At 44.3% G+C, this 25,343-nt stretch overlaps 70 non-coding genes across 70 annotated transcripts; 46 read left to right on the forward strand and 24 right to left on the reverse strand.

The window, feature by feature from the left end:
* Positions 1–155: 155 nt before the first annotated feature.
* Trnaa-cgc (transfer RNA alanine (anticodon CGC)) lies at positions 156–227 on the reverse strand. The gene has a single exon. It is a non-coding gene; the product is annotated as a tRNA-Ala (tRNA).
* Positions 228–345: 118 nt separating this feature from the next.
* Trnaw-cca (transfer RNA tryptophan (anticodon CCA)) lies at positions 346–417 on the forward strand. Its single transcript has one exon. It is a non-coding gene; the product is annotated as a tRNA-Trp (tRNA).
* Positions 418–4,021: 3,604 nt separating this feature from the next.
* Positions 4,022–4,093, forward strand: Trnac-gca (transfer RNA cysteine (anticodon GCA)). Its single transcript has one exon. It is a non-coding gene; the product is annotated as a tRNA-Cys (tRNA).
* Positions 4,094–4,375: 282 nt separating this feature from the next.
* Positions 4,376–4,447, reverse strand: Trnaa-cgc (transfer RNA alanine (anticodon CGC)). Its single transcript has one exon. It is a non-coding gene; the product is annotated as a tRNA-Ala (tRNA).
* Positions 4,448–4,565: 118 nt separating this feature from the next.
* Trnaw-cca (transfer RNA tryptophan (anticodon CCA)) lies at positions 4,566–4,637 on the forward strand. Its single transcript has one exon. It is a non-coding gene; the product is annotated as a tRNA-Trp (tRNA).
* Positions 4,638–4,954: 317 nt separating this feature from the next.
* Positions 4,955–5,026, forward strand: Trnay-gua (transfer RNA tyrosine (anticodon GUA)). The gene has a single exon. It is a non-coding gene; the product is annotated as a tRNA-Tyr (tRNA).
* Positions 5,027–5,308: 282 nt separating this feature from the next.
* On the reverse strand, positions 5,309–5,380 carry Trnaa-cgc (transfer RNA alanine (anticodon CGC)). Its single transcript has one exon. It is a non-coding gene; the product is annotated as a tRNA-Ala (tRNA).
* A 118-nt stretch (positions 5,381–5,498) lies between these two features.
* Positions 5,499–5,570, forward strand: Trnaw-cca (transfer RNA tryptophan (anticodon CCA)). Its single transcript has one exon. It is a non-coding gene; the product is annotated as a tRNA-Trp (tRNA).
* A 317-nt stretch (positions 5,571–5,887) lies between these two features.
* Trnac-gca (transfer RNA cysteine (anticodon GCA)) lies at positions 5,888–5,959 on the forward strand. Its single transcript has one exon. It is a non-coding gene; the product is annotated as a tRNA-Cys (tRNA).
* Positions 5,960–6,241: 282 nt separating this feature from the next.
* On the reverse strand, positions 6,242–6,313 carry Trnaa-cgc (transfer RNA alanine (anticodon CGC)). The gene has a single exon. It is a non-coding gene; the product is annotated as a tRNA-Ala (tRNA).
* Positions 6,314–6,431: 118 nt separating this feature from the next.
* On the forward strand, positions 6,432–6,503 carry Trnaw-cca (transfer RNA tryptophan (anticodon CCA)). The gene has a single exon. It is a non-coding gene; the product is annotated as a tRNA-Trp (tRNA).
* Positions 6,504–6,820: 317 nt separating this feature from the next.
* On the forward strand, positions 6,821–6,892 carry Trnac-gca (transfer RNA cysteine (anticodon GCA)). The gene has a single exon. It is a non-coding gene; the product is annotated as a tRNA-Cys (tRNA).
* Positions 6,893–7,174: 282 nt separating this feature from the next.
* Positions 7,175–7,246, reverse strand: Trnaa-cgc (transfer RNA alanine (anticodon CGC)). Its single transcript has one exon. It is a non-coding gene; the product is annotated as a tRNA-Ala (tRNA).
* A 118-nt stretch (positions 7,247–7,364) lies between these two features.
* Trnaw-cca (transfer RNA tryptophan (anticodon CCA)) lies at positions 7,365–7,436 on the forward strand. The gene has a single exon. It is a non-coding gene; the product is annotated as a tRNA-Trp (tRNA).
* Positions 7,437–7,748: 312 nt separating this feature from the next.
* Trnac-gca (transfer RNA cysteine (anticodon GCA)) lies at positions 7,749–7,820 on the forward strand. Its single transcript has one exon. It is a non-coding gene; the product is annotated as a tRNA-Cys (tRNA).
* Positions 7,821–8,102: 282 nt separating this feature from the next.
* Positions 8,103–8,174, reverse strand: Trnaa-cgc (transfer RNA alanine (anticodon CGC)). The gene has a single exon. It is a non-coding gene; the product is annotated as a tRNA-Ala (tRNA).
* A 118-nt stretch (positions 8,175–8,292) lies between these two features.
* On the forward strand, positions 8,293–8,364 carry Trnaw-cca (transfer RNA tryptophan (anticodon CCA)). The gene has a single exon. It is a non-coding gene; the product is annotated as a tRNA-Trp (tRNA).
* Positions 8,365–8,681: 317 nt separating this feature from the next.
* On the forward strand, positions 8,682–8,753 carry Trnac-gca (transfer RNA cysteine (anticodon GCA)). Its single transcript has one exon. It is a non-coding gene; the product is annotated as a tRNA-Cys (tRNA).
* Positions 8,754–9,035: 282 nt separating this feature from the next.
* On the reverse strand, positions 9,036–9,107 carry Trnaa-cgc (transfer RNA alanine (anticodon CGC)). Its single transcript has one exon. It is a non-coding gene; the product is annotated as a tRNA-Ala (tRNA).
* A 118-nt stretch (positions 9,108–9,225) lies between these two features.
* On the forward strand, positions 9,226–9,297 carry Trnaw-cca (transfer RNA tryptophan (anticodon CCA)). The gene has a single exon. It is a non-coding gene; the product is annotated as a tRNA-Trp (tRNA).
* Positions 9,298–9,614: 317 nt separating this feature from the next.
* Trnac-gca (transfer RNA cysteine (anticodon GCA)) lies at positions 9,615–9,686 on the forward strand. Its single transcript has one exon. It is a non-coding gene; the product is annotated as a tRNA-Cys (tRNA).
* Positions 9,687–9,968: 282 nt separating this feature from the next.
* Positions 9,969–10,040, reverse strand: Trnaa-cgc (transfer RNA alanine (anticodon CGC)). Its single transcript has one exon. It is a non-coding gene; the product is annotated as a tRNA-Ala (tRNA).
* Positions 10,041–10,158: 118 nt separating this feature from the next.
* Trnaw-cca (transfer RNA tryptophan (anticodon CCA)) lies at positions 10,159–10,230 on the forward strand. The gene has a single exon. It is a non-coding gene; the product is annotated as a tRNA-Trp (tRNA).
* Positions 10,231–10,547: 317 nt separating this feature from the next.
* Positions 10,548–10,619, forward strand: Trnac-gca (transfer RNA cysteine (anticodon GCA)). The gene has a single exon. It is a non-coding gene; the product is annotated as a tRNA-Cys (tRNA).
* A 282-nt stretch (positions 10,620–10,901) lies between these two features.
* On the reverse strand, positions 10,902–10,973 carry Trnaa-cgc (transfer RNA alanine (anticodon CGC)). Its single transcript has one exon. It is a non-coding gene; the product is annotated as a tRNA-Ala (tRNA).
* Positions 10,974–11,091: 118 nt separating this feature from the next.
* On the forward strand, positions 11,092–11,163 carry Trnaw-cca (transfer RNA tryptophan (anticodon CCA)). The gene has a single exon. It is a non-coding gene; the product is annotated as a tRNA-Trp (tRNA).
* A 317-nt stretch (positions 11,164–11,480) lies between these two features.
* On the forward strand, positions 11,481–11,552 carry Trnac-gca (transfer RNA cysteine (anticodon GCA)). Its single transcript has one exon. It is a non-coding gene; the product is annotated as a tRNA-Cys (tRNA).
* A 282-nt stretch (positions 11,553–11,834) lies between these two features.
* Trnaa-cgc (transfer RNA alanine (anticodon CGC)) lies at positions 11,835–11,906 on the reverse strand. The gene has a single exon. It is a non-coding gene; the product is annotated as a tRNA-Ala (tRNA).
* A 118-nt stretch (positions 11,907–12,024) lies between these two features.
* Positions 12,025–12,096, forward strand: Trnaw-cca (transfer RNA tryptophan (anticodon CCA)). The gene has a single exon. It is a non-coding gene; the product is annotated as a tRNA-Trp (tRNA).
* Positions 12,097–12,413: 317 nt separating this feature from the next.
* Positions 12,414–12,485, forward strand: Trnac-gca (transfer RNA cysteine (anticodon GCA)). Its single transcript has one exon. It is a non-coding gene; the product is annotated as a tRNA-Cys (tRNA).
* A 282-nt stretch (positions 12,486–12,767) lies between these two features.
* Positions 12,768–12,839, reverse strand: Trnaa-cgc (transfer RNA alanine (anticodon CGC)). The gene has a single exon. It is a non-coding gene; the product is annotated as a tRNA-Ala (tRNA).
* A 118-nt stretch (positions 12,840–12,957) lies between these two features.
* Positions 12,958–13,029, forward strand: Trnaw-cca (transfer RNA tryptophan (anticodon CCA)). Its single transcript has one exon. It is a non-coding gene; the product is annotated as a tRNA-Trp (tRNA).
* A 312-nt stretch (positions 13,030–13,341) lies between these two features.
* On the forward strand, positions 13,342–13,413 carry Trnac-gca (transfer RNA cysteine (anticodon GCA)). Its single transcript has one exon. It is a non-coding gene; the product is annotated as a tRNA-Cys (tRNA).
* A 282-nt stretch (positions 13,414–13,695) lies between these two features.
* On the reverse strand, positions 13,696–13,767 carry Trnaa-cgc (transfer RNA alanine (anticodon CGC)). The gene has a single exon. It is a non-coding gene; the product is annotated as a tRNA-Ala (tRNA).
* Positions 13,768–13,885: 118 nt separating this feature from the next.
* Positions 13,886–13,957, forward strand: Trnaw-cca (transfer RNA tryptophan (anticodon CCA)). Its single transcript has one exon. It is a non-coding gene; the product is annotated as a tRNA-Trp (tRNA).
* Positions 13,958–14,274: 317 nt separating this feature from the next.
* Trnac-gca (transfer RNA cysteine (anticodon GCA)) lies at positions 14,275–14,346 on the forward strand. The gene has a single exon. It is a non-coding gene; the product is annotated as a tRNA-Cys (tRNA).
* A 282-nt stretch (positions 14,347–14,628) lies between these two features.
* Trnaa-cgc (transfer RNA alanine (anticodon CGC)) lies at positions 14,629–14,700 on the reverse strand. Its single transcript has one exon. It is a non-coding gene; the product is annotated as a tRNA-Ala (tRNA).
* A 118-nt stretch (positions 14,701–14,818) lies between these two features.
* Positions 14,819–14,890, forward strand: Trnaw-cca (transfer RNA tryptophan (anticodon CCA)). Its single transcript has one exon. It is a non-coding gene; the product is annotated as a tRNA-Trp (tRNA).
* Positions 14,891–15,207: 317 nt separating this feature from the next.
* On the forward strand, positions 15,208–15,279 carry Trnac-gca (transfer RNA cysteine (anticodon GCA)). Its single transcript has one exon. It is a non-coding gene; the product is annotated as a tRNA-Cys (tRNA).
* A 282-nt stretch (positions 15,280–15,561) lies between these two features.
* Trnaa-cgc (transfer RNA alanine (anticodon CGC)) lies at positions 15,562–15,633 on the reverse strand. Its single transcript has one exon. It is a non-coding gene; the product is annotated as a tRNA-Ala (tRNA).
* Positions 15,634–15,751: 118 nt separating this feature from the next.
* On the forward strand, positions 15,752–15,823 carry Trnaw-cca (transfer RNA tryptophan (anticodon CCA)). The gene has a single exon. It is a non-coding gene; the product is annotated as a tRNA-Trp (tRNA).
* A 317-nt stretch (positions 15,824–16,140) lies between these two features.
* Positions 16,141–16,212, forward strand: Trnac-gca (transfer RNA cysteine (anticodon GCA)). The gene has a single exon. It is a non-coding gene; the product is annotated as a tRNA-Cys (tRNA).
* Positions 16,213–16,494: 282 nt separating this feature from the next.
* On the reverse strand, positions 16,495–16,566 carry Trnaa-cgc (transfer RNA alanine (anticodon CGC)). The gene has a single exon. It is a non-coding gene; the product is annotated as a tRNA-Ala (tRNA).
* A 118-nt stretch (positions 16,567–16,684) lies between these two features.
* On the forward strand, positions 16,685–16,756 carry Trnaw-cca (transfer RNA tryptophan (anticodon CCA)). The gene has a single exon. It is a non-coding gene; the product is annotated as a tRNA-Trp (tRNA).
* Positions 16,757–17,073: 317 nt separating this feature from the next.
* Positions 17,074–17,145, forward strand: Trnac-gca (transfer RNA cysteine (anticodon GCA)). The gene has a single exon. It is a non-coding gene; the product is annotated as a tRNA-Cys (tRNA).
* Positions 17,146–17,427: 282 nt separating this feature from the next.
* Positions 17,428–17,499, reverse strand: Trnaa-cgc (transfer RNA alanine (anticodon CGC)). The gene has a single exon. It is a non-coding gene; the product is annotated as a tRNA-Ala (tRNA).
* Positions 17,500–17,617: 118 nt separating this feature from the next.
* Positions 17,618–17,689, forward strand: Trnaw-cca (transfer RNA tryptophan (anticodon CCA)). Its single transcript has one exon. It is a non-coding gene; the product is annotated as a tRNA-Trp (tRNA).
* Positions 17,690–18,006: 317 nt separating this feature from the next.
* On the forward strand, positions 18,007–18,078 carry Trnac-gca (transfer RNA cysteine (anticodon GCA)). Its single transcript has one exon. It is a non-coding gene; the product is annotated as a tRNA-Cys (tRNA).
* Positions 18,079–18,360: 282 nt separating this feature from the next.
* Trnat-cgu (transfer RNA threonine (anticodon CGU)) lies at positions 18,361–18,432 on the reverse strand. The gene has a single exon. It is a non-coding gene; the product is annotated as a tRNA-Thr (tRNA).
* A 118-nt stretch (positions 18,433–18,550) lies between these two features.
* On the forward strand, positions 18,551–18,622 carry Trnaw-cca (transfer RNA tryptophan (anticodon CCA)). The gene has a single exon. It is a non-coding gene; the product is annotated as a tRNA-Trp (tRNA).
* Positions 18,623–18,939: 317 nt separating this feature from the next.
* On the forward strand, positions 18,940–19,011 carry Trnac-gca (transfer RNA cysteine (anticodon GCA)). The gene has a single exon. It is a non-coding gene; the product is annotated as a tRNA-Cys (tRNA).
* A 282-nt stretch (positions 19,012–19,293) lies between these two features.
* Trnaa-cgc (transfer RNA alanine (anticodon CGC)) lies at positions 19,294–19,365 on the reverse strand. Its single transcript has one exon. It is a non-coding gene; the product is annotated as a tRNA-Ala (tRNA).
* Positions 19,366–19,483: 118 nt separating this feature from the next.
* Trnaw-cca (transfer RNA tryptophan (anticodon CCA)) lies at positions 19,484–19,555 on the forward strand. The gene has a single exon. It is a non-coding gene; the product is annotated as a tRNA-Trp (tRNA).
* Positions 19,556–19,872: 317 nt separating this feature from the next.
* Positions 19,873–19,944, forward strand: Trnac-gca (transfer RNA cysteine (anticodon GCA)). Its single transcript has one exon. It is a non-coding gene; the product is annotated as a tRNA-Cys (tRNA).
* A 282-nt stretch (positions 19,945–20,226) lies between these two features.
* On the reverse strand, positions 20,227–20,298 carry Trnaa-cgc (transfer RNA alanine (anticodon CGC)). The gene has a single exon. It is a non-coding gene; the product is annotated as a tRNA-Ala (tRNA).
* Positions 20,299–20,416: 118 nt separating this feature from the next.
* Trnaw-cca (transfer RNA tryptophan (anticodon CCA)) lies at positions 20,417–20,488 on the forward strand. Its single transcript has one exon. It is a non-coding gene; the product is annotated as a tRNA-Trp (tRNA).
* Positions 20,489–20,805: 317 nt separating this feature from the next.
* Trnac-gca (transfer RNA cysteine (anticodon GCA)) lies at positions 20,806–20,877 on the forward strand. The gene has a single exon. It is a non-coding gene; the product is annotated as a tRNA-Cys (tRNA).
* A 282-nt stretch (positions 20,878–21,159) lies between these two features.
* Trnaa-cgc (transfer RNA alanine (anticodon CGC)) lies at positions 21,160–21,231 on the reverse strand. Its single transcript has one exon. It is a non-coding gene; the product is annotated as a tRNA-Ala (tRNA).
* Positions 21,232–21,349: 118 nt separating this feature from the next.
* Positions 21,350–21,421, forward strand: Trnaw-cca (transfer RNA tryptophan (anticodon CCA)). The gene has a single exon. It is a non-coding gene; the product is annotated as a tRNA-Trp (tRNA).
* A 666-nt stretch (positions 21,422–22,087) lies between these two features.
* Positions 22,088–22,159, reverse strand: Trnaa-cgc (transfer RNA alanine (anticodon CGC)). Its single transcript has one exon. It is a non-coding gene; the product is annotated as a tRNA-Ala (tRNA).
* A 118-nt stretch (positions 22,160–22,277) lies between these two features.
* Trnaw-cca (transfer RNA tryptophan (anticodon CCA)) lies at positions 22,278–22,349 on the forward strand. The gene has a single exon. It is a non-coding gene; the product is annotated as a tRNA-Trp (tRNA).
* Positions 22,350–22,666: 317 nt separating this feature from the next.
* On the forward strand, positions 22,667–22,738 carry Trnac-gca (transfer RNA cysteine (anticodon GCA)). Its single transcript has one exon. It is a non-coding gene; the product is annotated as a tRNA-Cys (tRNA).
* A 282-nt stretch (positions 22,739–23,020) lies between these two features.
* Trnaa-cgc (transfer RNA alanine (anticodon CGC)) lies at positions 23,021–23,092 on the reverse strand. Its single transcript has one exon. It is a non-coding gene; the product is annotated as a tRNA-Ala (tRNA).
* Positions 23,093–23,210: 118 nt separating this feature from the next.
* Positions 23,211–23,282, forward strand: Trnaw-cca (transfer RNA tryptophan (anticodon CCA)). Its single transcript has one exon. It is a non-coding gene; the product is annotated as a tRNA-Trp (tRNA).
* A 316-nt stretch (positions 23,283–23,598) lies between these two features.
* On the forward strand, positions 23,599–23,670 carry Trnac-gca (transfer RNA cysteine (anticodon GCA)). The gene has a single exon. It is a non-coding gene; the product is annotated as a tRNA-Cys (tRNA).
* A 282-nt stretch (positions 23,671–23,952) lies between these two features.
* Positions 23,953–24,024, reverse strand: Trnaa-cgc (transfer RNA alanine (anticodon CGC)). The gene has a single exon. It is a non-coding gene; the product is annotated as a tRNA-Ala (tRNA).
* Positions 24,025–24,142: 118 nt separating this feature from the next.
* On the forward strand, positions 24,143–24,214 carry Trnaw-cca (transfer RNA tryptophan (anticodon CCA)). Its single transcript has one exon. It is a non-coding gene; the product is annotated as a tRNA-Trp (tRNA).
* Positions 24,215–24,531: 317 nt separating this feature from the next.
* Trnac-gca (transfer RNA cysteine (anticodon GCA)) lies at positions 24,532–24,603 on the forward strand. The gene has a single exon. It is a non-coding gene; the product is annotated as a tRNA-Cys (tRNA).
* A 282-nt stretch (positions 24,604–24,885) lies between these two features.
* Positions 24,886–24,957, reverse strand: Trnaa-cgc (transfer RNA alanine (anticodon CGC)). Its single transcript has one exon. It is a non-coding gene; the product is annotated as a tRNA-Ala (tRNA).
* Positions 24,958–25,075: 118 nt separating this feature from the next.
* Positions 25,076–25,147, forward strand: Trnaw-cca (transfer RNA tryptophan (anticodon CCA)). The gene has a single exon. It is a non-coding gene; the product is annotated as a tRNA-Trp (tRNA).
* The last annotated feature ends 196 nt before the right edge of the window (positions 25,148–25,343 follow it).

The raw sequence follows: 25,343 nt of genomic DNA on the forward strand, positions 1-25,343 counted from the left end.
ATCGCAGGCCAGGGTCTTGCAGGTTATCGTCCTCCCGCTATGGCGTCGAACTGTAAGAAATCCACTTGCTTGGGGAAGAATCTTGTACGCTGAATTTGATAGAATATGGTGCTAGGCAAAAGTTTTCATATACTGCTGCACGGAGAAACAAAAATTGGAGGAGCTGGGATTTGAACCCATGACTTTCTGCATGCGAAGCAGACACTCTACCACTGAGTTACACCCCCGCCAGAGCAAGTACATCTGGGAAGAGTCTCTCGTGGATCCTACTGTCATTATTTCTTAGGTTTGAACGGTACAGTAAGTGTTCGAGGAACCTATTCATGATAAGAGCTTAGCAGCGTCGACTCCGTGGCGCAACGGTAGCGCGTCTGACTCCAGATCAGAAGGTTGCGTGTTCAAATCACGTCGGGGTCACAGTGAAATTTTCGTTTACGGAAGCCATGGACGAGTATGTCAATTTAATCAGATACCAAACGATTACAGAGAACGGACGAACAGAACCTGCTTGAAAAAAGCTACTAGTGAATTTTCGCATTCTGACATTAAGGTGAAGGCGCCGACTCGCACTTTCTCCAGGCGCGAAGTGTCTAATATTTTTGTTCCCCCCCATGAACCATGGACCTTGCCGTTGGTGGGGAGGCTTGCGTGCCTCAGCGATACAGATGGCCGTACCGTAGGTGCAACCACAACGGAGGGGTATCTGTTGAGAGGCCAGACAAACGTGTGGTTCCTGAAGAGGGGCAGCAGCCTTTTCAGTAGTTGCAGGGGCAACAGTCTGGATGATTGACTGATCTGGCCTTGCAACATTAACCAAAACGGCCTTGCTGTGCTGATACTGCGAACGGCTGAAAGCAAGGGGAAACTACAGCCGTAATTTTTCCCGAGGACATGCAGCTTTACTGTATGATTAAATGATGATGGCATCTTCTTGGGTAAAATATTCCGGAGGTAAAATAGTCCCCCATTCGGATCTCCGGGCGGGGACTACTCAGGAGGATGTCGTTATCAGGAGAAAGAAAACTGGCGTTCTACGGATCGGAGCGTGGAATGTCAGATCCCTTAATCGGGCAGGTAGGTTAGAAAATTTAAAAAGGGAAATGGATAGGTTAAAGTTAGATATAGTGGGAATTAGTGAAGTTCGGTGGCAGGAGGAACAAGACTTCTGGTCAGGTGACTACAGGGTTATAAACACAAAATCAAATAGGGGTAATGCAGGAGTAGGTTTAATAATGAATAGGAAAATAGGAATGCGGGTAAGCTACTACAAACAGCATAGTGAACGCATTATTGTGGCCAAGATAGATACGAAGCCCACACCTACTACAGTAGTACAAGTTTATATGCCAACTAGCTCTGCAGATGACGAAGAAATTGAAGAAATGTACGATGAAATAAAAGAAATTATTCAGATAGTGAAGGGAGACGAAAATTTAATAGTAATGGGTGACTGGAATTCGAGTGTAGGAAAAGGGAGAGAAGGAAACATATTAGGTGAATATGGATTGGGGCTAAGAAATGAAAGAGGAAGCCGCCTAGTAGAATTTTGCACAGAGCACAACTTAATCATAGCTAACACTTGGTTTAAGAATCATGAAAGAAGGTTGTATACGTGGAAGAACCCTGGAGATACTAAAAGGTATCAGATAGATTATATAATGGTAAGACAGAGATTTAGGAACCAGGTTTTAAGTTGTAAGACATTTCCAGGGGCAGATGTGGACTCTGACCACAATCTATTGGTTATGACCTGTAGATTAAAACTGAAGAAACTGCAAAAATGTGAGAAATTAAAGAGATGGGACCTGGATAAACTGAAAGAACCAGAGGTTGTACAGAGTTTCAGAGAGAGCATAAGGGAACAATTGACAGGAATAGGGGAAAGAAATACAGTAGAAGAAGAATGGGTAGCTCTGAGGGATGTAGTAGTGAAGGCAGCAGAGGATAAAGTAGGTACAAAGACGAGGGCTGCTAGAAATCCTTGGGTAACAGAAGAAATATTGAATTTAATTGATGAAAGGAGAAAATATAAAAATGCAGTAAATGAAGCAGGCAAAAAGGAATACAAACGTCTCAAAAATGAGATCGACAGGAAGTGCAAAATGGCTAAACAGGGATGGCTAGAGGACAAATGTAAGGATGTAGAAGCTTATCTCACTAGGGGTAAGATAGATACTGCCTACAGGAAAATTAAAGAGACCTTTGGAGAGAAGAGAACCACGTGTATGAATATCAAGAGCTCAGATGGCAGCCCAGTTCTAAGCAAAGAAGGGAAGGCAGAAAGGTGGAAGGAGTATATAGAAGGTTTGTACAAGAGCGATGTACTTGAGGACAATATTATGGAAATAGAAGAGGATGTAGATGAAGACGAAATGGGAGATACGATACTGCGTGAAGAGTTTGACAGAGCACTGAAAGACCTGAGTCGAAACAAGGCCCCCGGAGTAGACAACATTCCATTAGAACTACTGACGGCCTTGGGAGAGCCAGTCATGACAAAACTCTACCAGCTGGTGAGCAAGATGTATGAGACAGGCGAAATACCCTCAGACTTCAAGAAGAATATAATAATTCCAATCCCAAAGAAAGCAGGTGCTGACAGATGTGAAAATTACCGAACTATCAGTTTAATAAGCCACGGCTGCAAAATACTAACGCGAATTCTTTACAGACGAATGGAAAAACTGGTAGATGCAGACCTCGGGGAGGATCAGTTTGGATTCCGTCGAAATGTTGGAACACGTGAGGCAATACTGACCTTACGACTTATCTTAGAAGAAAGATTAAGAAAAGGCAAACCTACGTTTCTAGCATTTGTAGACTTAGAGAAAGCTTTTGACAATGTTGACTGGAGTACTCTTTTTCAAATTCTAAAGGTGGCAGGGGTAAAATACAGGGAGCGAAAGGCTATTTATAGTTTGTACAGAAACCAGATGGCAGTAATAAGAGTCGAGGGGCATGAAAGGGAAGCAGTGGTTGGGAAAGGAGTGAGACAGGGTTGTAGCCTCTCCCCGATGTTATTCAATCTGTATATTGAGCAAGCAGTAAAGGAAACAAAAGAAAAATTTGGAGTAGGTATTAAAATTCATGGAGACGAAGTAAAAACTTTGAGGTTCGCCGATGACATTGTAATTCTGTCAGAGACGGCAAAGGACTTGGAAGAGCAGTTGAACGGAATGGACAGTGTCTTGAAAGGAGGATATAAGATGAACATTAACAAAAGCAAAACGAGGATAATGGAATGTAGTCAAATTAAATCGGGTGATGCTGAGGGAATTAGATTAGGAAATGAGACACTTAAAGTAGTAAAGGAGTTTTGCTATTTAGGAAGTAAAATAACTGATGATGGTCGAAGTAGAGAGGATATAAAATGTAGACTGGCAATGGCAAGGAAAGCGTTTCTGAAGAAGAGAAATTTGTTAACATCGAGTATAGATTTATGTATCAGGAAGTCGTTTCTGAAAGTATTTGTTTGGATTGTAGCCATGTATGGAAGTGAAACATGGACGATAACTAGTTTGGACAAGAAGAGAATAGAAGCTTTCGAAATGTGGTGCTACAGAAGAATACTGAAGATAAGGTGGATAGATCACGTAACTAATGAGGAGGTATTGAATAGGATTGGGGAGAAGAGAAGTTTGTGGCACAACTTGACTGGAAGAAGGGATCGGTTGGTAGGACATGTTTTGAGGCATCAAGGGATCACAAATTTAGCATTGGAGGGCAGTGTGGAGGGTAAAAATCGTAGAGGGAGACCGAGAGATCAGTACACTAAGCAGATTCAGAAGGATGTAGGTTGCAGTAGGTACTGGGAGATGAAGCAGCTTGCGCAGGATAGAGTAGCATGGAGAGCTGCATCAAACCAGTCTCAGGACTGAAGACAACAACAACAACAACATCGTTTAACGCTAATATATAACTGAGAGATAATGATTACGCAATATTTTGCTCGATTAGACGTCTTTAGCCAGACAGAGTATAATAATTTTCCTTAAGTTATGGGGATAGAAAGTTTGTGAAAGGGGGTATAGCTCAGTCGTAGAGCATTCGACTGCAGATCGAGAGGTCCCCGGTTCAATCCCGGGTGCCCCCTTCATTTTTCAGTATCTTGAAAAAACAAATAACGATTGTCGCATTTAGTTGCAAATACATGTTTGAAATGATTGAGATGCACTCCGCACGCCATACCGAAGGCTTTGGAGCAACATTTCAATGGGGGGATCGCAGGCCAGGGTCTTGCAGGTCATCGTCCTCCCGCTATGGCGTCGAACTGTAAGAAATCCACTTGCTTGGGGAAGAATCTTGTACGCTGAATTTGATAGAATATGGTGCTAGGCAAAAGTTTTCATATACTGCTGCACGGAGAAACAAAAATTGGAGGAGCTGGGATTTGAACCCAGGACTTTCTGCATGCGAAGCAGACACTCTACCACTGAGTTGCACCCCCGCCAGAGCAAGTACATCTGGGAAGAGTCTCTCGTGGATCCTACTGTCATTATTTCTTAGGTTTGAACGGTACAGTAAGTGTTCGAGGAACCTATTCATGATAAGAGCTTAGCAGCGTCGACTCCGTGGCGCAACGGTAGCGCGTCTGACTCCAGATCAGAAGGTTGCGTGTTCAAATCACGTCGGGGTCACAGTGAAATTTTCGTTTACGGAAGCCATGGACGAGTATGTCAATTTAATCAGATACCAAACGATTACAGAGAACGGACGAACAGAACCTGCTTGAAAAAAGCTACTAGTGAATTTTCGCATTCTGACATTAAGGTGAAGGCGCCGACTCGCACTTTCTCCAGGCGCGAAGTGTCTAATATTTTTGTTATTTATATCGTTTAACGCTAATATATAACTGAGAGATAATGATTACGCAATATTTTGCTCGATTAGACGTCTTTAGCCAGACAGAGTATAATAATTTTCCTTAAGTTATGGGGATAGAAAATTTGTGAAAGGGGGTATAGCTCAGTCGTAGAGCATTCGACTGTAGATCGAGAGGTCCCCGGTTCAATCCCGGGTGCCCCCTTCATTTTTCAGTATCTTGAAAAAACAAATAACGATTGTCGCATTTAGTTGCAAATACATGTTTGAAATGATTGAGATGCACTCCGCACGCCATACCGAAGGCTTTGGAGCAACATTTCAATGGGGGGATCGCAGGCCAGGGTCTTGCAGGTCATCGTCCTCCCGCTATGGCGTCGAACTGTAAGAAATCCACTTGCTTGGGGAAGAATCTTGTACGCTGAATTTGATAGAATATGGTGCTAGGCAAAAGTTTTCATATACTGCTGCACGGAAAAACAAAAATTGGAGGAGCTGGGATTTGAACCCAGGACTTTCTGCATGCGAAGCAGACACTCTACCACTGAGTTACACCCCCGCCAGAGCAAGTACATCTGGGAAGAGTCTCTCGTGGATCCTACTGTCATTATTTCTTAGGTTTGAACGGTACAGTAAGTGTTCGAGGAACCTATTCATGATAAGAGCTTAGCAGCGTCGACTCCGCGGCGCAACGGTAGCGCGTCTGACTCCAGATCAGAAGGTTGCGTGTTCAAATCACGTCGGGGTCACAGTGAAATTTTCGTTTACGGAAGCCATGGACGAGTATGTCAATTTAATCAGATACCAAACGATTACAGAGAACGGACGAACAGAACCTGCTTGAAAAAAGCTACTAGTGAATTTTCGCATTCTGACATTAAGGTGAAGGCGCCGACTCGCACTTTCTCCAGGCGCGAAGTGTCTAATATTTTTGTTATTTATATCGTTTAACGCTAATATATAACTGAGAGATAATGATTACGCAATATTTTGCTCGATTAGACGTCTTTAGCCAGACAGAGTATAATAATTTTCCTTAAGTTATGGGGATAGAAAGTTTGTGAAAAGGGGTATAGCTCAGTCGTAGAGCATTCGACTGCAGATCGAGAGGTCCCCGGTTCAATCCCGGGTGCTCCCTTCATTTTTCAGTATCTTGAAAAAACAAATAACGATTGTCGCATTTAGTTGCAAATACATGTTTGAAATGATTGAGATGCACTCCGCACGCCATACCGAAGGCTTTGGAGCAACATTTCAATGGGGGGATCGCAGGCCAGGGTCTTGCAGGTCATCGTCCTCCCGCTATGGCGTCGAACTGTAAGAAATCCACTTGCTTGGGGAAGAATCTTGTACGCTGAATTTGATAGAATATGGTGCTAGGCAAAAGTTTTCATATACTGCTGCACGGAGAAACAAAAATTGGAGGAGCTGGGATTTGAACCCAGGACTTTCTGCATGCGATGCAGACACTCTACCACTGAGTTACACCCCCGCCAGAGCAAATACATCTGGGAAGAGTCTCTCGTGGATCCTACTGTCATTATTTCTTAGGTTTGAACGGTACAGTAAGTGTTCGAGGAACCTATTCATGATAAGAGCTTAGCAGCGTCGACTCCGTGGCGCAACGGTAGCGCGTCTGACTCCAGATCAGAAGGTTGCGTGTTCAAATCACGTCGGGGTCACAGTGAAATTTTCGTTTACGGAAGCCATGGACGAGTATGTCAATTTAATCAGATACCAAACGATTACAGAGAACGGACGAACAGAACCTGCTTGAAAAAAGCTACTAGTGAATTTTCGCATTCTGACATTAAGGTGAAGGCGCCGACTCGCACTTTCTCCAGGCGCGAAGTGTCTAATATTTTTGTTATTTATATCGTTTAACGCTAATATATAACTGAGAGATAATGATTACGCAATATTTTGCTCGATTAGACGTCTTTAGCCAGACAGAGTATAATAATTTTCCTTAAGTTATGGGGATAGAAAGTTTGTGAAAGGGGGTATAGCTCAGTCGTAGAGCATTCGACTGCAGATCGAGAGGTCCCCGGTTCAATCCCGGGTGCCCCCTTCATTTTTCAGTATCTTGAAAAAACAAATAACGATTGTCGCATTTAGTTGCAAATACATGTTTGAAATGATTGAGATGCACTCCGCACGCCATACCGAAGGCTTTGGAGCAACATTTCAATGGGGGGATCGCAGGCCAGGGTCTTGCAGGTCATCGTCCTCCCGCTATGGCGTCGAACTGTAAGAAATCCACTTGCTTGGGGAAGAATCTTGTACGCTGAATTTGATAGAATATGGTGCTAGGCAAAAGTTTTCATATACTGCTGCACGGAGAAACAAAAATTGGAGGAGCTGGGATTTGAACCCAGGACTTTCTGCACGCGAAGCAGACACTCTACCACTGAGTTACACCCCCGCCAGAGCAAATACATCTGGGAAGAGTCTCTCGTGGATCCTACTGTCATTATTTCTTAGGTTTGAACGGTACAGTAAGTGTTCGAGGAACCTATTCATGATAAGAGCTTAGCAGCGTCGACTCCGTGGCGCAACGGTAGCGCGTCTGACTCCAGATCAGAAGGTTGCGTGTTCAAATCAAGTCGGGGTCACAGTGAAATTTTCGTTTACGGAAGCCATGGACGAGTATGTCAATTTAATCAGATACCAAACGGTTACAGAGAACGGACGAACCTGCTTGAAAAAAACTACTAGTGAATTTTCGCATTCTGACATTAAGGTGAAGGCGCCGACTCGCACTTTCTCCAGGCGCGAAGTGTCTAATATTTTTGTTATTTATATCGTTTAACGCTAATATATAACTGAGAGATAATGATTACGCAATATTTTGCTCGATTAGACGTCTTTAGCCAGACAGAGTATAATAATTTTCCTTAAGTTATGGGGATAGAAAGTTTGTGAAAGGGGGTATAGCTCAGTCGTAGAGCATTCGACTGCAGATCGAGAGGTCCCCGGTTCAATCCCGGGTGCCCCCTTCATTTTTCAGTATCTTGAAAAAACAAATAACGATTGTCGCATTTAGTTGCAAATACATGTTTGAAATGATTGAGATGCACTCCGCACGCCATACCGAAGGCTTTGGAGCAACATTTCAATGGGGGGATCGCAGGCCAGGGTCTTGCAGGTCATCGTCCTCCCGCTATGGCGTCGAACTGTAAGAAATCCACTTGCTTGGGGAAGAATCTTGTACGCTGAATTTGATAGAATATGGTGCTAGGCAAAAGTTTTCATATACTGCTGCACGGAGAAACAAAAATTGGAGGAGCTGGGATTTGAACCCAGGACTTTCTGCATGCGAAGCAGACACTCTACCACTGAGTTACACCCCCGCCAGAGCAAGTACATCTGGGAAGAGTCTCTCGTGGATCCTACTGTCATTATTTCTTAGGTTTGAACGGTACAGTAAGTGTTCGAGGAACCTATTCATGATAAGAGCTTAGCAGCGTCGACTCCGTGGCGCAACGGTAGCGCGTCTGACTCCAGATCAGAAGGTTGCGTGTTCAAATCACGTCGGGGTCACAGTGAAATTTTCGTTTACGGAAGACATGGACGAGTATGTCAATTTAATCAGATACCAAACGATTACAGAGAACGGACGAACAGAACCTGCTTGAAAAAAGCTACTAGTGAATTTTCGCATTCTGACATTAAGGTGAAGGCGCCGACTGGCACTTTCTCCAGGCGCGAAGTGTCTAATATTTTTGTTATTTATATCGTTTAACGCTAATATATAACTGAGAGATAATGATTACGCAATATTTTGCTCGATTAGACGTCTTTAGCCAGACAGAGTATAATAATTTTCCTTAAGTTATGGGGATAGAAAGTTTGTGAAAGGGGGTATAGCTCAGTCGTAGAGCATTCGACTGCAGATCGAGAGGTCCCTGGTTCAATCCCGGGTGCCCCCTTCATTTTTCAGTATCTTGAAAAAACAAATAACGATTGTCGCATTTAGTTGCAAATACATGTTTGAAATGATTGAGATGCACTCCGCACGCCATACCGAAGGCTTTGGAGCAACATTTCAATGGGGGGATCGCAGGCCAGGGTCTTGCAGGTCATCGTCCTCCCGCTATGGCGTCGAACTGTAAGAAATCCACTTGCTTGGGGAAGAATTTTGTACGCTGAATTTGATAGAATATGGTGCTAGGCAAAAGTTTTCATATACTGCTGCACGGAGAAACAAAACTTGGAGGAGCTGGGATTTGAACCCAGGACTTTCTGCATGCGAAGCAGACACTCTACCACTGAGTTACACCCCCGCCAGAGCAAGTACATCTGGGAAGAGTCTCTCGTGGATCCTACTGTCATTATTTCTTAGGTTTGAACGGTACAGTAAGTGTTCGAGGAACCTATTCATGATAAGAGCTTAGCAGCGTCGACTCCGTGGCGCAACGGTAGCGCGTCTGACTCCAGATCAGAAGGTTGCGTGTTCAAATCACGTCGGGGTCACAGTGAAATTTTCGTTTACGGAAGCCATGGACGAGTATGTCAATTTAATCAGATACCAAACGATTACAGAGAGCGGACGAACAGAACCTGCTTGAAAAAAGCTACTAGTGAATTTTCGCATTCTGACATTAAGGTGAAGGCGCCGACTCGCACTTTCTCCAGGCGCGAAGTGTCTAATATTTTTGTTATTTATATCGTTTAACGCTAATATATAACTGAGAGATAATGATTACGCAATATTTTGCTCGATTAGACGTCTTTAGCCAGACAGAGTATAATAATTTTCCTTAAGTTATGGGGATAGAAAGTTTGTGAAAGGGGGTATAGCTCAGTCGTAGAGCATTCGACTGCAGATCGAGAGGTCCCCGGTTCAATCCCGGGTGCCCCCTTCATTTTTCAGTATCTTGAAAAAACAAATAACGATTGTCGCATTTAGTTGCAAATACATGTTTGAAATGATTGAGATGCACTCCGCACGCCATACCGAAGGCTTTGGAGCAACATTTCAATGGGGGGATCGCAGGCCAGGGTCTTGCAGGTCATCGTCCTCCCGCTATGGCGTCGAACTGTAAGAAATCCACTTGCTTGGGGAAGAATCTTGTACGCTGAATTTGATAGAATATGGTGCTAGGCAAAAGTTTTCATATACTGCTGCACGGAGAAACAAAAATTGGAGGAGCTGGGATTTGAACCCAGGACTTTCTGCATGCGAAGCAGACACTCTACCACTGAGTTACACCCCCGCCAGAGCAAGTACATCTGGGAAGAGTCTCTCGTGGATCCTACTGTCATTATTTCTTAGGTTTGAACGGTACAGTAAGTGTTCGAGGAACCTATTCATGATAAGAGCTTAGCAGCGTCGACTCCGTGGCGCAACGGTAGCGCGTCTGACTCCAGATCAGAAGGTTGCGTGTTCAAATCACGTCGGGGTCGCAGTGAGATTTTCGTTTACGGAAGCCATGGACGAGTATGTCAATTTAATCAGATACCAAACGATTACAGAGAACGGACGAACAGAACCTGCTTGAAAAAAGCTACTAGTGAATTTTCGCATTCTGACATTAAGGTGAAGGCGCCGACTCGCACTTTCTCCAGGCGCGAAGTGTCTAATATTTTTGTTATTTATATCGTTTAACGCTAATATATAACTGAGAGATAATGATTACGCAATATTTTGCTCGATTAGACGTCTTTAGCCAGACAGAGTATAATAATTTTCCTTAAGTTATGGGGATAGAAAGTTTGTGAAAGGGGGTATAGCTCAGTCGTAGAGCATTCGACTGCAGATCGAGAGGTCCCCGGTTCAATCCCGGGTGCCCCCTTCATTTTTCAGTATCTTGAAAAAACAAATAACGATTGTCGCATTTAGTTGCAAATACATGTTTGAAATGATTGAGATGCACTCCGCACGCCATACCGAAGGCTTTGGAGCAACATTTCAATGGGGGGATCGCAGGCCAGGGTCTTGCAGGTCATCGTCCTCCCGCTATGGCGTCGAACAGTAAGAAATCCACTTGCTTGGGGAAGAATCTTGTACGCTGAATTTGATAGAATATGGTGCTAGGCAAAAGTTTTCATATACTGCTGCACGGAGAAACAAAAATTGGAGGAGCTGGGATTTGAACCCAGGACTTTCTGCATGCGAAGCAGACACTCTACCACTGAGTTACACCCCCGCCAGAGCAAGTACATCTGGGAAGAGTCTCTCGTGGATCCTACTGTCAATATTTCTTAGGTTTGAACGGTACAGTAAGTGTTCGAGGAACCTATTCATGATAAGAGCTTAGCAGCGTCGACTCCGTGGCGCAACGGTAGCGCGTCTGACTCCAGATCAGAAGGTTGCGTGTTCAAATCACGTCGGCGTCACAGTGAAATTTTCGTTTACGGAAGCCATGGACGAGTATGTCAATTTAATCAGATACCAAACGATTACAGAGAACGGACGAACAGAACCTGCTTGAAAAAAGCTACTAGTGAATTTTCGCATTCTGACATTAAGGTGAAGGCGCCGACTCGCACTTTCTCCAGGCGCGAAGTGTCTAATATTTTTGTTATTTATATCGTTTAACGCTAATATATAACTGAGAGATAATGATTACGCAATATTTTGCTCGATTAGACGTCTTTAGCCAGACAGAGTATAATAATTTTCCTTAAGTTATGGGGACAGAAAGTTTGTGGAAGGGGGTATAGCTCAGTCGTAGAGCATTCGACTGCAGATCGTGAGGTCCCCGGTTCAATCCCGGGTGCTCCCTTCATTTTTCAGTATCTTGAAAAAACAAATAACGATTGTCGCATTTAGTTGCAAATACATGTTTGAAATGATTGAGATGCACTCCGCACGCCATACCGAAGGCTTTGGAGCAACATTTCAATGGGGGGATCGCAGGCCAGGGTCTTGCAGGTCATCGTCCTCCCGCTATGGCGTCGAACTGTAAGAAATCCACTTCCTTGGGGAAGAATCTTGTACGCTGAATTTGATAGAATATGGTGCTAGGCAAAAGTTTTCATATACTGCTGCACGGAGAAACAAAAATTGGAGGAGCTGGGATTTGAACCCAGGACTTTCTGCATGCGAAGCAGACACTCTACCACTGAGTTACACCCCCGCAACAGCAAGTACATCTGGGAAGAGTCTCTCGTGGATCCTACTGTCATTATTTCTTAGGTTTGAACGGTACAGTAAGTGTTCGAGGAACCTATTCATGATAAGAGCTTAGCAGCGTCGACTCCGTGGCGCAACGGTAGCGCGTCTGACTCCAGATCAGAAGGTTGCGTGTTCAAATCACGTCGGGGTCACAGTGAAGTTTTCGTTTACGGAAGCCATGGACGAGTATGTCAATTTAATCAGATACCAAACGATTACAGAGAACGGACGAACAGAACCTGCTTGAAAAAAGCTACTAGTGAATTTTCGCATTCTGACATTAAGGTGAAGGCGCCGACTCGCACTTTCTCCAGGCGCGAAGTGTCTAATATTTTTGTTATTTATATCGTTTAACGCTAATATATAACTGAGAGATAATGATTACGCAATATTTTGCTCGATTAGACGTCTTTAGCCAGACAGAGTATAATAATTTTCCTTAAGTTATGGGGATAGAAAGTTTGTGAAAGGGGGTATAGCTCAGTCGTAGAGCATTCGACTGCAGATCGAGAGGTCCCCGGTTCAATCCCGGGTGCCCCCTTCATTTTTCAGTATCTTGAAAAAACAAATAACGATTGTCGCATTTAGTTGCAAATACATGTTTGAAATGATTGAGATGCACTCCGCACGCCATACCGAAGGCTTTGGAGCAACATTTCAATGGGGGGATCGCAGGCCAGGGTCTTGCAGGTCATCGTCCTCCCGCTATGGCGTCGAACTGTAAGAAATCCACTTGCTTGGGGAAGAATCTTGTACGCTGAATTTGATAGAATATGGTGCTAGGCAAAAGTTTTCATATACTGCTGCACGGAGAAACAAAAATTGGAGGAGCTGGGATTTGAACCCAGGACTTTCTGCACGCGAAGCAGACACTCTACCACTGAGTTACACCCCCGCCAGAGCAAATACATCTGGGAAGAGTCTCTCGTGGATCCTACTGTCATTATTTCTTAGGTTTGAACGGTACAGTAAGTGTTCGAGGAACCTATTCATGATAAGAGCTTAGCAGCGTCGACTCCGTGGCGCAACGGTAGCGCGTCTGACTCCAGATCAGAAGGTTGCGTGTTCAAATCAAGTCGGGGTCACAGTGAAATTTTCGTTTACGGAAGCCATGGACGAGTATGTCAATTTAATCAGATACCAAACGGTTACAGAGAACGGACGAACCTGCTTGAAAAAAACTACTAGTGAATTTTCGCATTCTGACATTAAGGTGAAGGCGCCGACTCGCACTTTCTCCAGGCGCGAAGTGTCTAATATTTTTGTTATTTATATCGTTTAACGCTAATATATAACTGAGAGATAATGATTACGCAATATTTTGCTCGATTAGACGTCTTTAGCCAGACAGAGTATAATAATTTTCCTTAAGTTATGGGGATAGAAAGTTTGTGAAAGGGGGTATAGCTCAGTCGTAGAGCATTCGACTGCAGATCGAGAGGTCCCCGGTTCAATCCCGGGTGCCCCCTTCATTTTTCAGTATCTTGAAAAAACAAATAACGATTGTCGCATTTAGTTGCAAATACATGTTTGAAATGATTGAGATGCACTCCGCACGCCATACCGAAGGCTTTGGAGCAACATTTCAATGGGGGGATCGCAGGCCAGGGTCTTGCAGGTCATCGTCCTCCCGCTATGGCGTCGAACTGTAAGAAATCCACTTGCTTGGGGAAGAATCTTGTACGCTGAATTTGATAGAATATGGTGCTAGGCAAAAGTTTTCATATACTGCTGCACGGAGAAACAAAAATTGGAGGAGCTGGGATTTGAACCCAGGACTTTCTGCATGCGAAGCAGACACTCTACCACTGAGTTACACCCCCGCCAGAGCAAGTACATCTGGGAAGAGTCTCTCGTGGATCCTACTGTCATTATTTCTTAGGTTTGAACGGTACAGTAAGTGTTCGAGGAACCTATTCATGATAAGAGCTTAGCAGCGTCGACTCCGTGGCGCAACGGTAGCGCGTCTGACTCCAGATCAGAAGGTTGCGTGTTCAAATCACGTCGGGGTCACAGTGAAATTTTCGTTTACGGAAGACATGGACGAGTATGTCAATTTAATCAGATACCAAACGATTACAGAGAACGGACGAACAGAACCTGCTTGAAAAAAGCTACTAGTGAATTTTCGCATTCTGACATTAAGGTGAAGGCGCCGACTGGCACTTTCTCCAGGCGCGAAGTGTCTAATATTTTTGTTATTTATATCGTTTAACGCTAATATATAACTGAGAGATAATGATTACGCAATATTTTGCTCGATTAGACGTCTTTAGCCAGACAGAGTATAATAATTTTCCTTAAGTTATGGGGATAGAAAGTTTGTGAAAGGGGGTATAGCTCAGTCGTAGAGCATTCGACTGCAGATCGAGAGGTCCCTGGTTCAATCCCGGGTGCCCCCTTCATTTTTCAGTATCTTGAAAAAACAAATAACGATTGTCGCATTTAGTTGCAAATACATGTTTGAAATGATTGAGATGCACTCCGCACGCCATACCGAAGGCTTTGGAGCAACATTTCAATGGGGGGATCGCAGGCCAGGGTCTTGCAGGTCATCGTCCTCCCGCTATGGCGTCGAACTGTAAGAAATCCACTTGCTTGGGGAAGAATTTTGTACGCTGAATTTGATAGAATATGGTGCTAGGCAAAAGTTTTCATATACTGCTGCACGGAGAAACAAAACTTGGAGGAGCTGGGATTTGAACCCAGGACTTTCTGCATGCGAAGCAGACACTCTACCACTGAGTTACACCCCCGCCAGAGCAAGTACATCTGGGAAGAGTCTCTCGTGGATCCTACTGTCATTATTTCTTAGGTTTGAACGGTACAGTAAGTGTTCGAGGAACCTATTCATGATAAGAGCTTAGCAGCGTCGACTCCGTGGCGCAACGGTAGCGCGTCTGACTCCAGATCAGAAGGTTGCGTGTTCAAATCACGTCGGGGTCACAGTGAAATTTTCGTTTACGGAAGCCATGGACGAGTATGTCAATTTAATCAGATACCAAACGATTACAGAGAGCGGACGAACAGAACCTGCTTGAAAAAAGCTACTAGTGAATTTTCGCATTCTGACATTAAGGTGAAGGCGCCGACTCGCACTTTCTCCAGGCGCGAAGTGTCTAATATTTTTGTTATTTATATCGTTTAACGCTAATATATAACTGAGAGATAATGATTACGCAATAATTTGCTCGATTAGACGTCTTTAGCCAGACAGAGTATAATAATTTTCCTTAAGTTATGGGGATAGAAAGTTTGTGAAAGGGGGTATAGCTCAGTCGTAGAGCATTCGACTGCAGATCGAGAGGTCCCCGGTTCAATCCCGGGTGCCCCCTTCATTTTTCAGTATCTTGAAAAAACAAATAACGATTGTCGCATTTAGTTGCAAATACATGTTTGAAATGATTGAGATGCACTCCGCACGCCATACCGAAGGCTTTGGAGCAACATTTCAATGGGGGGATCGCAGGCCAGGGTCTTGCAGGTCATCGTCCTCCCGCTATGGCGTCGAACTGTAAGAAATCCACTTGCTTGGGGAAGAATCTTGTACGCTGAATTTGATAGAATATGGTGCTAGGCAAAAGTTTTCATATACTGCTGCACGGAGAAACAAAAATTGGAGGAGCTGGGATTTGAACCCAGGACTTTCTGCATGCGAAGCAGACACTCTACCACTGAGTTACACCCCCGCCAGAGCAAGTACATCTGGGAAGAGTCTCTCGTGGATCCTACTGTCATTATTTCTTAGGTTTGAACGGTACAGTAAGTGTTCGAGGAACCTATTCATGATAAGAGCTTAGCAGCGTCGACTCCGTGGCGCAACGGTAGCGCGTCTGACTCCAGATCAGAAGGTTGCGTGTTCAAATCACGTCGGGGTCGCAGTGAGATTTTCGTTTACGGAAGCCATGGACGAGTATGTCAATTTAATCAGATACCAAACGATTACAGAGAACGGACGAACAGAACCTGCTTGAAAAAAGCTACTAGTGAATTTTCGCATTCTGACATTAAGGTGAAGGCGCCGACTCGCACTTTCTCCAGGCGCGAAGTGTCTAATATTTTTGTTATTTATATCGTTTAACGCTAATATATAACTGAGAGATAATGATTACGCAATATTTTGCTCGATTAGACGTCTTTAGCCAGACAGAGTATAATAATTTTCCTTAAGTTATGGGGATAGAAAGTTTGTGAAAGGGGGTATAGCTCAGTCGTAGAGCATTCGACTGCAGATCGAGAGGTCCCCGGTTCAATCCCGGGTGCCCCCTTCATTTTTCAGTATCTTGAAAAAACAAATAACGATTGTCGCATTTAGTTGCAAATACATGTTTGAAATGATTGAGATGCACTCCGCACGCCATACCGAAGGCTTTGGAGCAACATTTCAATGGGGGGATCGCAGGCCAGGGTCTTGCAGGTCATCGTCCTCCCGCTATGGCGTCGAACAGTAAGAAATCCACTTGCTTGGGGAAGAATCTTGTACGCTGAATTTGATAGAATATGGTGCTAGGCAAAAGTTTTCATATACTGCTGCACGGAGAAACAAAAATTGGAGGAGCTGGGATTTGAACCCAGGACTTTCTGCATGCGAAGCAGACACTCTACCACTGAGTTACACCCCCGCCAGAGCAAGTACATCTGGGAAGAGTCTCTCGTGGATCCTACTGTCAATATTTCTTAGGTTTGAACGGTACAGTAAGTGTTCGAGGAACCTATTCATGATAAGAGCTTAGCAGCGTCGACTCCGTGGCGCAACGGTAGCGCGTCTGACTCCAGATCAGAAGGTTGCGTGTTCAAATCACGTCGGCGTCACAGTGAAATTTTCGTTTACGGAAGCCATGGACGAGTATGTCAATTTAATCAGATACCAAACGATTACAGAGAACGGACGAACAGAACCTGCTTGAAAAAAGCTACTAGTGAATTTTCGCATTCTGACATTAAGGTGAAGGCGCCGACTCGCACTTTCTCCAGGCGCGAAGTGTCTAATATTTTTGTTATTTATATCGTTTAACGCTAATATATAACTGAGAGATAATGATTACGCAATATTTTGCTCGATTAGACGTCTTTAGCCAGACAGAGTATAATAATTTTCCTTAAGTTATGGGGACAGAAAGTTTGTGGAAGGGGGTATAGCTCAGTCGTAGAGCATTCGACTGCAGATCGTGAGGTCCCCGGTTCAATCCCGGGTGCTCCCTTCATTTTTCAGTATCTTGAAAAAACAAATAACGATTGTCGCATTTAGTTGCAAATACATGTTTGAAATGATTGAGATGCACTCCGCACGCCATACCGAAGGCTTTGGAGCAACATTTCAATGGGGGGATCGCAGGCCAGGGTCTTGCAGGTCATCGTCCTCCCGCTATGGCGTCGAACTGTAAGAAATCCACTTCCTTGGGGAAGAATCTTGTACGCTGAATTTGATAGAATATGGTGCTAGGCAAAAGTTTTCATATACTGCTGCACGGAGAAACAAAAATTGGAGGAGCTGGGATTTGAACCCAGGACTTTCTGCATGCGAAGCAGACACTCTACCACTGAGTTACACCCCCGCAAGAGCAAGTACATCTGGGAAGAGTCTCTCGTGGATCCTACTGTCATTATTTCTTAGGTTTGAACGGTACAGTAAGTGTTCGAGGAACCTATTCATGATAAGAGCTTAGCAGCGTCGACTCCGTGGCGCAACGGTAGCGCGTCTGACTCCAGATCAGAAGGTTGCGTGTTCAAATCACGTCGGGGTCACAGTGAAATTTTCGTTTACGGAAGCCATGGACGAGTATGTCAATTTAATCAGATACCAAACGATTACAGAGAACGGACGAACAGAACCTGCTTGAAAAAAGCTACTAGTGAATTTTCGCATTCTGACATTAAGGTGAAGGCGCCGACTCGCACTTTCTCCAGGCGCGAAGTGTCTAATATTTTTGTTATTTATATCGTTTAACGCTAATATATAACTGAGAGATAATGATTACGCAATATTTTGCTCGATTAGACGTCTTTAGCCAGACAGAGTATAATAATTTTCCTTAAGTTATGGGGATAGAAAGTTTGTGAAAGGGGGTATAGCTCAGTCGTAGAGCATTCGACTGCAGATCGAGAGGTCCCCGGTTCAATCCCGGGTGCCCCCTTCATTTTTCAGTATCTTGAAAAAACAAATAACGATTGTCGCATTTAGTTGCAAATACATGTTTGAAATGATTGCGATGCACTCCGCACGCCATACCGAAGGCTTTGGAGCAACATTTCAATGGGGGGATCGCAGGCCAGGGTCTTGCAGGTCATCGTCCTCCCGCTATGGCGTCGAACTGTAAGAAATCCACTTGCTTGGGGAAGAATCTTGTACGCTGAATTTGATAGAATATGGTGCTAGGCAAAAGTTTTCATATACTGCTGCACGGAGAAACAAAAATTGGAGGAGCTGGGATTTGAACCCAGGACTTTCTGCATACGAAGCAGACACTCTACCACTGAGTTACACCCCCGCCAGAGCAAGTACATCTGGGAAGAGTCTCTCGTGGATCCTACTGTCATTATTTCTTAGGTTTGAACGGTACAGTAAGTGTTCGAGGAACCTATTCATGATAAGAGCTTAGCAGCGTCGACTCCGTGGCGCAACGGTAGCGCGTCTGACTCCAGATCAGAAGGTTGCGTGTTCAAATCACGTCGGGGTCACAGTGAAAATTTCGTTTACGGAAGCCATGGACGAGTATGTCAATTTAATCAGATACCAAACGATTACAGAGAACGGACGAACAGGACCTGCTTGAAAAAAGCTACTAGTGAATTTTCGCATTCTGACATTAAGGTGAAGGCGCCGACTCGCACTTTCTCCAGGCGCGAAGTGTCTAATATTTTTGTTATTTATATCGTTTAACGCTAATATATAACTGAGAGATAATGATTACGCAATATTTTGCTCGATTAGACGTCTTTAGCCAGACAGAGTATAATAATTTTCCTTAAGTTATGGGGATAGAAAGTTTGTGAAAGGGGGTATAGCTCAGTCGTAGAGCATTCGACTGCAGATCGAGAGGTCCCCGGTTCAATCCCGGGTGCCCCCTTCATTTTTCAGTATCTTGAAAAAACAAATAACGATTGTCGCATTTAGTTGCAAATACATGTTTGAAATGATTGAGATGCACTCCGCACGCCATACCGAAGGCTTTGGAGCAACATTTCAATGGGGGGATCGCAGGCCAGGGTCTTGCAGGTCATCGTCCTCCCGCTATGGCGTCGAACTGTAAGAAATCCACTTGCTTGGGGAAGAATCTTGTACGCTGAATTTGATAGAATATGGTGCTAGGCAAAAGTTTTCATATACTGCTGCACGGAGAAACAAAAATTGGAGGAGCTGGGATTTGAACCCAGGACTTTCTGCATGCGAAGCAGACACTCTACCACTGAGTTACACCCCCGCCAGAGCAAGTACATCTGGGAAGAGTTTCTCGTGGATCCTACTGTCATTATTTCTTAGGTTTGAACGGTACAGTAAGTGTTCGAGGAACCTATTCATGATAAGAGCTTAGCAGCGTCGACTCCGTGGCGCAACGGTAGCGCGTCTGACTCCAGATCAGAAGGTTGCGTGTTCAAATCACGTCGGGGTCACAGTGAAATTTTCGTTTACGGAAGCCATGGACGAGTATGTCAATTTAATCAGATACCAAACGATTACAGAGAACGGACGAACAGAACCTGCTTGAAAAAAGCTACTAGTGAATTTTCGCATTCTGACATTAAGGTGAAGGCGCCGACTGGCACTTTCTCCAGGCGCGAAGTGTCTAATATTTTTGTTATTTATATCGTTTAACGCTAATATATAACTGAGAGATAATGATTACGCAATATTTTGCTCGATTAGACGTCTTTAGCCAGACAGAGTATAATAATTTTCCTTAAGTTATGGGGATAGAAAGTTTGTGAAAGGGGGTATAGCTCAGTTGTAGAGCATTCGACTGCAGATCGAGAGGTCCCCGGTTCAATCCCGGGTGCCCCCTTCATTTTTCAGTATCTTGAAAAAACAAATAACGATTGTCGCATTTAGTTGCAAATACATGTTTGAAATGATTGAGATGCACTCCGCACACCATACCGAAGGCTTTGGAGCAACATTTCAATGGGGGGATCGCAGGCCAGGGTCTTGCAGGTCATCGTCCTCCCGCTATGGCGTCGAACTGTAAGAAATCCACTTGCTTGGGGAAGAATCTTGTACGCTGAATTTGATAGAATATGGTGCTAGGCAAAAGTTTTCATATACTGCTGCACGGAGAAACAAAAATTGGAGGAGCTGGGATTTGAACCCAGGACTTTCTGCATGCGAAGCAGACACTCTACCACTGAGTTACACCCCCGCCAGAGCAAGTACATCTGGGAAGAGTCTCTCGTGGATCCTACTGTCATTATTTCTTAGGTTTGAACGGTACAGTAAGTGTTCGAGGAACCTATTCATGATAAGAGCTTAGCAGCGTCGACTCCGTGGCGCAACGGTAGCGCGTCTGACTCCAGATCAGAAGGTTGCGTGTTCAAATCACGTCGGGGTCACAGTGAAATTTTCGTTTACGGAAGCCATGGACGAGTATGTCAATTTAATCAGATACCAAACGATTACAGAGAACGGACGAACAGAACCTGCTTGAAAAAAGCTACTAGTGAATTTTCGCATTCTGACATTAAGGTGAAGGCGCCGACTCGCACTTTCTCCAGGCGCGAAGTGTCTAATATTTTTGTTATTTATATCGTTTAACGCTAATATATAACTGAGAGATAATGATTACGCAATATTTTGCTCGATTAGACGTCTTTAGCCAGACAGAGTATAATAATTTTCCTTAAGTTATGGGGATAGAAAGTTCGTGAAAGGGGGTATAGCTCAGTCGTAGAGGATTCGACTGCAGATCGAGAGGTCCCTGGTTCAATCCCGGGTGCCCCCTTCATTTTTCAGTATCTTGAAAAAACAAATAACGATTGTCGCATTTAGTTGCAAATACATGTTTGAAATGATTGAGATGCACTCCGCACGCCATACCGAAGGCTTTGGAGCAACATTTCAATGGGGGGATCGCAGGCCAGGGTCTTGCAGGTCATCGTCCTCCCGCTATGGCGTCGAACTGTAAGAAATCCACTTGCTTGGGGAAGAATCTTGTACGCTGAATTTGATAGAATATGGTGCTAGGCAAAAGTTTTCATATACTGCTGCACGGAGAAACAAAAATTGGAGGAGCTGGGATTTGAACCCAGGATTTTCTGCATGCGAAGCAGACACTCTACCACTGAGTTACACCCCCGCCAGAGCAGGTACATCTGGGAAGAGTCTCTCGTGGATCCTACTGTCATTATTTCTTAGGTTTGAACGGTACAGTAAGTGTTCGAGGAACCTATTCATGATAAGAGCTTAGCAGCGTCGACTCCGTGGCGCAACGGTAGCGCGTCTGACTCCAGATCAGAAGGTTGCGTGTTCAAATCACGTCGGGGTCACAGTGAAATTTTCGTTTACGGAAGCCATGGACGAGTATGTCAATTTAATCAGATACCAAACGGTTACAGAGAACGGGCGAACCTGCTTGAAAAAAGCTACTAGTGAATTTTCGCATTGTGACATTAAGGTGAAGGCGCCGACTCGCACTTTCTCCAGGCGCGAAGTGTCTAATATTTTTGTTATTTATATCGTTTAACGCTAATATATAACTGAGAGATAATGATTACGCAATATTTTGCTCGATTAGACGTCTTTAGCCAGACAGAGTATAATAATTTTCCTTAAGTTATGGGGATAGAAAGTTTGTGAAAGGGGGTATAGCTCAGTCGTAGAGCATTCGACAGCAGATCGAGAGGTCCCCTGTTCAATCCCGGGTGCCCCCTTCATATTTCAGTATCTTGAAAAAACAAATAACGATTGTCGCATTTAGTTGCAAATACATGTTTGAAATGATTGAGATGCACTCCGCACGCCATACCGAAGGCTTTGGAGCAACATTTCAATGGGGGGATCGCAGGCCAGGGTCTTGCAGGTCATCGTCCTCCCGCTATGGCGTCGAACTGTAAGAAATCCACTTGCTTGGGGAAGAATCTTGTACGCTGAATTTGATAGAATATGGTGCTAGGCAAAAGTTTTCATATACTGCTGCACGGAGAAACAAAAATTGGAGGAGCTGGGATTTGAACCCAGGACTTTCTGCATGCGAAGCAGACACTCTACCACTGAGTTACACCCCCGCCAGAGCAAGTACATCTGGGAAGAGTCTCTCGTGGATCCTACTGTCATTATTTCTTAGGTTTGAACGGTACAGTAAGTGTTCGAGGAACCTATTCATGATAAGAGCTTAGCAGCGTCGACTCCGTGGCGCAACGGTAGCGCGTCTGACTCCAGATCAGAAGGTTGCGTGTTCAAATCACGTCGGGGTCACAGTGAAATTTTCGTTTACGGAAGCCATGGACGAGTATGTCAATTTAATCAGATACCAAACGATTACAGAGAACGGACGAACAGAACCTGCTTGAAAAAAGCTACTAGTGAATTTTCGCATTCTGACATTAAGGTGAAGGCGCCGACTCGCACTTTCTCCAGGCGCGAAGTGTCTAATATTTTTGTTATTTATATCGTTTAACGCTAATATATAACTGAGAGATAATGATTACGCAATATTTTGCTCGATTAGACGTCTTTAGCCAGACAGAGTATAATAATTTTCCTTAAGTTATGGGGATAGAAAGTTTGTGAAAGGGGGTATAGCTCAGTCGTAGAGCATTCGACTGCAGATCGAAAGGTCCCCGGTTCAATCCCAGGTGCCCCCTTCATTTTTCAGTATCTTGAAAAAACAAATAACGATTGTCGCATTTAGTTGCAAATACATGTTTGAAATGATTGAGATGCACTCCGCACGCCATACCGAAGGCTTTGGAGCAACATTTCAATGGGGGGATCGCAGGCCAGGGTCTTGCAGGTCATCGTCCTCCCGCTATGGCGTCGAACTGTAAGAAATCCACTTGCTTGGGGAAGAATCTTGTACGCTGAATTTGATAGAATATGGTGCTAGGCAAAAGTTTTCATATACTGCTGCACGGAGAAACAAAAATTGGAGGAGCTGGGATTTGAACCCAGGACTTTCTGCATGCGAAGCAGACACTCTACCACTGAGTTACACCCCCGCCAGAGCAAGTACATCTGGGAAGAGTCTCTCGTGGATCCTACTGTCATTATTTCTTAGGTTTGAACGGTACAGTAAGTGTTCGAGGAACCTATTCATGATAAGAGCTTAGCAGCGTCGACTCCGTGGCGCAACGGTAGCGCGTCTGACTCCAGATCAGAAGGTTGCGTGTTCAAATCACGTCGGGGTCACAGTGAAATTTTCGTTACGGAAGCCATGGACGAGTATGTCAATTTAATCAGATACCAAACGATTACAGAGAACGGACGAACAGAACCTGCTTGAAAAAAGCTACTAGTGAATTTTCGCATTCTGACATTAAGGTGAAGGCGCCGACTCGCACTTTCTCCAGGCGCGAAGTGTCTAATATTTTTGTTATTTATATCGTTTAACGCTAATATATAACTGAGAGATAATGATTACGCAATATTTTGCTCGATTAGACGTCTTTAGCCAGACAGAGTATAATAATTTTCCTTAAGTTATGGGGATAGAAAGTTCGTGAAAGGGGGTATAGCTCAGTCGTAGAGGATTCGACTGCAGATCGAGAGGTCCCCGGTTCAATCCCGGGTACCCCCTTCATTTTTCAGTATCTTGAAAAAACAAATAACGATTGTCGCATTTAGTTGCAAATACATGTTTGAAATGATTGAGATGCACTCCGCACGCCATACCGAAGGCTTTGGAGCAACATTTCAATGGGGGGATCGCAGGCCAGGGTCTTGCAGGTCATCGTCCTCCCGCTATGGCGTCGAACTGTAAGAAATCCACTTGCTTGGGGAAGAATCTTGTACGCTGAATTTGATAGAATATGGTGCTAGGCAAAAGTTTTCATATACTGCTGCACGGAGAAACAAAAATTGGAGGAGCTGGGATTTGAACCCATGACTTTCTGCATGCGAAGCAGACACTCTACCACTGAGTTACACCCCCGCCAGAGCAAGTACATCTGGGAAGAGTCTCTCGTGGATCCTACTGTCATTATTTCTTAGGTTTGAACGGTACAGTAAGTGTTCGAGGAACCTATTCATGATAAGAGCTTAGCAGCGTCGACTCCGTGGCGCAACGGTAGCGCGTCTGACTCCAGATCAGAAGGTTGCGTGTTCAAATCACGTCGGGGTCACAGTGAAATTTTCGTTTACGGAAGCCATGGACGAGTATGTCAATTTAATCAGATACCAAACGATTACAGAGAACGGACGAACAGAACCTGCTTGAAAAAAGCTACTAGTGAATTTTCGCATTCTGACATTAAGGTGAAGGCGCCGACTCGCACTTTCTCCAGGCGCGAAGTGTCTAATATTTTTGTTATTTATATCGTTTAACGCTAATATATAACTGAGAGATAATGATTACGCAATATTTTGCTCGATTAGACGTCTTTAGCCAGACAGAGTATAATAATTTTCCTTAAGTTATGGGGATAGAAAGTTTGTGAAAGGGGGTATAGCTCAGTCGTAGAGCATTCGACTGCAGATCGAGAGGTCCCCGGTTCAATCCCGGGTGCCCCCTTCATTTTTCAGTATCTTGAAAAAACAAATAACGATTGTCGCATTTAGTTGCAAATACATGTTTGAAATGATTGAGATGCACTCCGCACGCCATACCGAAGGCTTTGGAGCAACATTTCAATGGGGGGATCGCAGGCCAGGGTCTTGCAGGTCATCGTCCTCCCGCTATGGCGTCGAACTGTAAGAAATCCACTTGCTTGGGGAAGAATCTTGTACGCTGAATTTGATAGAATATGGTGCTAGGCAAAAGTTTTCATATACTGCTGCACGGAGAAACAAAAATTGGAGGAGCTGGGAATTGAACCCAGGACTTTCTGCATGCGAAGCAGACACTCTACCACTGAGTTACACCCCCGCCAGAGCAAGTACATCTGGGAAGAGTCTCTCGTGGATCCTACTGTCATTATTTCTTAGGTTTGAACGGTACAGTAAGTGTTCGAGGAACCTATTCATGATAAGAGCTTAGCAGCGTCGACTCCGTGGCGCAACGGTAGCGCGTCTGACTCCAGATCAGAAGGTTGCGTGTTCAAATCACGTCGGGGTCACAGTGAAATTTTCGTTTACGGAAGCCATGGACGAGTATGTCAATTTAATCAGATACCAAACGATTACAGAGAACGGACGAACAGAACCTGCTTGAAAAAAGCTACTAGTGAATTTTCGCATTCTGACATTAAGGTGAAGGCGCCGACTCGCACTTTCTCCAGGCGCGAAGTGTCTAATATTTTTGTTATTTATATC

The sequence above is a fragment of the Schistocerca gregaria genome, chromosome 3 (assembly GCF_023897955.1).
Source record: "Schistocerca gregaria isolate iqSchGreg1 chromosome 3, iqSchGreg1.2, whole genome shotgun sequence".
Classification (NCBI taxonomy): Eukaryota; Metazoa; Arthropoda; class Insecta; order Orthoptera; family Acrididae; genus Schistocerca; species Schistocerca gregaria.